Genomic DNA, 6,050 nt, shown 5'->3' with positions numbered 1-6,050 from the left:
ACAGAGCTCTGAATATACAGTGTGAAGACGTGTGACAGTTCCAGGAACATAGCTAGTTTAACGAGTCCCTCATACCAGTTATGACGATGCTCTTCAGCAACCTCTCATATTTCAGCAACATGCGCGCAATCAACCGCTAGCCTAAACGTGATTGTTTGACAATCAGATTAAAACATCATAACTGGTTGAGTTTATGACAGAATAAAAACTTATTAGGTCTACATTTGAAAAGTTAAATGACACATCTTTATGACTATTTCCACAGAGATCATATTGAATTAAGATATTATTGGAGCGACCCGCACAGACAGCGGTGTGTTATGTGGTAGGCTATTAGTGGGTTGTGTTGTATTTACCAGTGTTCGCGGAGTCCGACATGCCAATCAACCTGCTATCTGCCAATCACGGGGATGCCTGGAATGTTCTGATGCCGGGCATCCTGGCGGAGTGGCGTGGAGGGGGATAGGGCAGGGGGATGGAGCACTGGAAGTTAAGACCAGGTTTAGCCATTGTTCTCTCTCTTACTCTGGGCTTCACAAGAGATGGTCACGGTTGGCTTGTGGGGTATATTTCATTTATTTGGCGTGGGCTACGGCCAAACAGTAGCCTGTGTAAAGTTGGGTTAATAAACCGTCAATTCGTAAACTCAACTCTCTGTCTGGACAATTGTTCCTTTATGATCTAGTCAGGTCATTACATTATATACGTAATTATATTATTAGGCCCATACAAAAATGTGGAGGTCCTGTACAGGGAAGAAATTAGTTATACTTTCACCATTGTTCATGAGTATCATTAAAACAGGTTAACACGTCCCACAAACATTAGACAACTATACAGAAAGCCCTAACTTGGTGAAATAAAATCAATGCTGAGAATAGTCAGATTAACCGATAACCGCTATGAACACGGGCATGGTGGTGTAGCGGAAAGATTGGAGTGCCGGGAACCAAGAGGCTGTGGGTTCAAAAACCCAGGTGAGAACTGTTGAATAATAATACCTGTAGAAATGAACATGCACAAAGTAACCATCATGGTCAACGTGTGTCACATATGTAAGTTGAAAACACTATGTTAAAAGCACAGAATGCAGAAATGTACAGTAGATCCAGGCAGGGGCGTAGACAGATTTTTTTGGGGGGCGGAGAGGCCTAGAAAACTGGATAGGCATTTTTTCTACTTGTTTATTACATTTATTTTGCAATGGCACGTATATTATTTCGTAATACAATCGTTTTATACTAGTGCATAGTACTTGGAGCAACCTCGTTACATATACAAATAATTACCCATCCCAGCATATTAAAATAAGACAGTAATTGTAGACCAGTTGCCAACTTGCCAACAACATACAACTCATTTTCAGGCGCACTTTAATCTCGATGGGCAAACACGCCTATATTTGATGTTACCATTTATACCACGGTGGGCAGTAGTACTATAAAAAGGTACCTTACCATTAGTAGACATATCATAAGGCGTGACCTCAGTGGCATAGCCACGGGTAGGCCTGGGTAGGTTTGATCTCAGGCCTACCCCCAAAAAGTTATTATTATTCAATATACATTTTTATTTGTATTTATTTTACGTTTAAAAGAAATGCATGTGCGATTTATTTTCTCTGGGTAATTTTAATATAATGTAACAAAGAAATAGTCCGTGACAATCAAGTTGGCTTCAGGACTATTGGTTAAAAAAAAAATTCAATCATACGGTGGTTTACCTGAACAACATCACGTGGATAAACTTTGTAGCGCATAAACTAGCAAGCTCTACCACGCTAGCTTATTCGAATTGACTCACCAGCTCAGGTAATTTAGTAGTTCTAGCAATGGCAAACCAAATGTCGATCGCTAGGTTTAAAAAAAAAAAGACGTCTGGAGGAAAAATGTGTGTGCCAGAAAATAATTTGGATCAATCTACCGATAGCTTCCAGAATGAGACATTAACAGGTGGCCCCAGGATAGAAACAACCGCAATCGCCATCACAACCGCCAATGCCACATTGAGCCAGGCATGCTTGTCTACCCCACCGTCTCCTCTCCTTCTTGATGCTGCGGGCGTGGGTGAACCTGCAGTAGGCCCACTGACAGATTTGTCTGCCGTTGATGAACCAGCCTGTCAACCAAAGCTAGCAAAGTTCCCTTCAAGTATGATAATTACCAAATCACGCTGCTTCTCTTCAAGGTGGTATGGCCAGTTCGTGTGGATTGAGTATAGTAAAGCAAAAAGATGCAATTTATTGTACGTTTTGTAGGTACTTTCCTGGGGCAAATGTCGAATTCAGATTTGTACGAGATGGATTTAAAAACTGGAAACTCACAAGAAATGCTTGCTGCAAACACGAGAATAGCAAATGACATGCTAGTGCCCTGGCAAAATGTGAATCCTACAAGGCGACCCATGGGCCTAGAAGTCGTGGAACTGTGTTGAACCAAATACATGGTGATGCAAACATGGATTTTATAGAAAGAAACCGTGCACATGTTAAAGTGGTCATAGATATGGTTCTAATGCGTGCAAAGTAGGATAATCCACTCAGAGGCCATAGAGAAACCAAAGAGGCAATCAACATTGGTCACTTTTTAGAAATCTTAAATTTCATCTCAAAGTATGACTCAGAAATACAAAACAGGTTTAATGAGTTGTTAATGAGTTGTCAGAACGAGTTGCTAGAGTGTGCACCATCATTGTTACTATGGAGGATAAAAGATGAAGTTCATTCTGCGCCTTCCACGTATTTTGCCATACTAGCAGATGAATATAAAGATCAATCTAAACGAGAACTTATTGCTGTGTGCATCCGATACATTCATGCTGGAATGATTAAAGAAAGAGCTGTTGGGTTTATGGAAACGCTGATTTGTCTGCACAAGGAATTTCTCGGAAAATAGTGTTGCAACCCCTGGAGTTGGATCCCACTCTGTGTGGGTTTTTGTTTTGATGGCGCTTCAGTCATGTCAGGGAACAGAAGATGGGTACATGTCTTACTAAGGCAAGCATTATAGCAAGCGGTATATGTGCATTGCAACTCCCATCGTTTGAATTTGGTTCTGTGCATGGCGGCAAGTGTCGGGACATGTCAGTGCTTTTTTTGACACAGTAAACCAGCTACACACATTCATGGGTGGATCCCACAGACATGCTCCATTCATAGAAGTACAGAAAGAGTTGCATCCCGATAGACCATGTATTGAGCTAGAAAGATCCACGGATGTATGTTGGAGTTCAAAATCAGGGTCTGTGAGTAAAGCGCTGTTACTGCTAGATGTCATTTTAGAGGTTCTTGCAGATTTTTCAGAGGCTTGTGGACAAACCAAATTAGAAGCCGATGCCCTCTTACAACAACTCCAGAACAATACGTTTTTATTCCTGTTAGTCACGTTTAGTAAATTGTTTGACACTAGTGATTTTTCTACAAAGGGATTACAAAGCTCTACATTATCTGTGACGGACTGTATTGGTTTAATTGAAATCCTCAAAAGCAGCTTTTCTACGTTCATAGATAACTCAGGGGGAGACTTTGATAAAGTTCTCAAGCTAACTGAAGAGATGATGATTAAGCATGATATTAGTAATTGGGATGTGAGCGCATCACGGCAGCAAAAACTGCCTGTAAAATTGGCAGACAGTGTAGTCACAACTTCATTAGGGAAAACATCCAGCATCAAGAGTGACAGTGACCTGAGGCAACTTTGGAACAATATTCTAGACAGATTACTGAGTTAAACTTAAGATTTCAAGAAGACACATATGGGATCATGCAAGCGGCAGCCTCCTTTTCCAAAGAATCCCATACCTGCGGCCTTAAAGAGCAGCTGAAGACCACATGCGATCATTATGCAATATCAATTGAGGATGCTGAATTCAGTCTATTCAGCAGTTGTGTCGCAAAATGAACATGGGAAAGAGTGACGTATCCTCCATAATGAGTGTACTTGACAGCTACCCTGATGATATTTTCCCAAATATAAACTCTCTGTTAAAGATCATTGTCGCACTTCCAATGACATCATGCTGTCACGCCCTGACCGTAGAGAGCTTTTTATGTCTCTATTTTGGTTTGGTCAGGGTGTGATTTGGGTGGGCATTCTATGTTCATTTTCTATGTTTTGTATTTCTTTGTGTTTGGCCGGGTGTGGTTCTCAATCAGAGGCAGCTGTCTATCGTTGTCTCTGATTGAGAATCATACTTAGGCAGCTTTTTCCCACCTGTGTTTTGTGGATAGTTGTTTTGTGTCTGCACCAGACAGAACTGTTTCGTGTTGTTCCATTTTGTTATTTTGTCTCAGTGTTCAGTTTAAATAAATAATCATGAACACTTACCACGCTGCGCTTTGGTCCGATCCAGTTTTGCACACAAGACTATGATTCAAGTACTTGTGTGTGTGGTCTAACTTTACCATCCTTTTGGGATCCAAAAGTCCTCACAAGGATAGTAAAACAAGGAAAAAGTGGGAACATTTCACATTTCCCAAAAGGAAAAATGCTATTCTAGGTTTAGGGGTTAGATTCACAGGTTGGTGGCACCTTAATGTGGGAGCACGGGCTCATGGTAATGGCTGGAGCGGGGGATTAGTGGAATGGAATCAAATATATCAAACACATGGTTTCATTTTCCATTGGTTTTGTCTTGTTTTCCTTCACACCTGGTTCCAATCCCATCAATTACATGTTGTGAATTTAACCCCGTTTACCCTCATGTCCTTGTCGGAGATTGTTTTGTATGTGATGTGCAATTTAATGTTGGTGTGCGACGGGTTTTGTACCCACTTTGTTATTTTGTACATTTTGGTTGTTTTGGAGTTTGGTCAGCATTTATTAAATAACTCAGTTTATACCAAGTTCATTCTCCTGCGCCTGACTTCCCTGCCACCAACACGCACCCCTTACATAGGGTTACAATTACTGTAGGGTTAGGGTTACAAGTAGGGTTACAGGCTGACTACACCGCTCGCGTCGCAAAATACATTTTGAAATCTATATTATTCAATTATTGCACCCACACTGCTCGCGCGGGCCAACGAGCATCTGTGTTGCCAAGGGCTAAAATAGAAGTCAGTTCTATTTGTGACGCAGATCGCGCTGCAAGTCCTGCCTCTCCCATCTTCTCATTGGTTTATAGAAGCAGGTACCCACGTGCCATCTCCTCATTGGTTATACCCACGTGGGTGACTGAAAGACGAACGAGATCAGTGGCGTTACTGCACCTAATTTATGGAAGTTGCCAATCGCAATATAAAGTCAAGAGAAGAAAAAGCCTAGGCGAGATGACTAGAAACGATTCGGTTGACCGTTTTGTGTGTGGATTAATTGTCGGAGTAGAGGACCTTGTGCATTTCAGGCAAAATAACAACTTGGTGTTTATATCACAGGACAAATTAGCTAGCAACAGCAAGCTAGCTAAATTGAACAAATTAGCTAGCAAGTGCAAGCTAGCTAGCCAAATTGCCATAAATGTTTAATGCTTTTCGACCTGTCCCCAAATGAATGTAATGGGTTCAGAGTTTATTTGATATTTTAACCTGCATGTTGTGATCGTGTTTGGTGTGGGGGGACAAAATACATTTATGTAAGATGGCGCACGCGCGCAGCCGATTTAGGTTCTGTGTTAGGCATTAAGATTTGTGTTAGGAGTTAGGGTTGTGTTTAGTTTTAGGGTTAGGGGTTTAGGGAAAATAGGATTTTGAATCGGTATACATTTTTTGATCCCCACTTCGATAGTAAAAAAAAGTGTGTGAGTGTGTATGGGCAATGACTTTTATTGTCAACATGTGTATTTTTAATAGGTTTTGTTTTTTACAAAATATAATAATTATAATTACAAACCAACATAAACAGAAGAAGTACGATATAAATGCCCCGATAGTCAACATCCAGAACCTCCTGTAAACGGTTGAAGAAAACACAGATCTAGAACAGCTTAGGTCAGAGCAGGGAGTAGAGGATGACCCAACCTATAAAAATAAATAAAGATATGGAGTTTTCCTGCTGTCAGGGCAGAGAGCACAAGGGACGTATTCTCTCCGGGCCCACCTGAGCAGGGGTTGT

This window comes from Salvelinus namaycush, chromosome 8 (genome assembly GCF_016432855.1).
Source record: "Salvelinus namaycush isolate Seneca chromosome 8, SaNama_1.0, whole genome shotgun sequence".
In the NCBI taxonomy this organism is placed as follows: domain Eukaryota; kingdom Metazoa; phylum Chordata; class Actinopteri; order Salmoniformes; family Salmonidae; genus Salvelinus; species Salvelinus namaycush.
Note: the sequence above shows the minus strand (reverse complement) of the source record.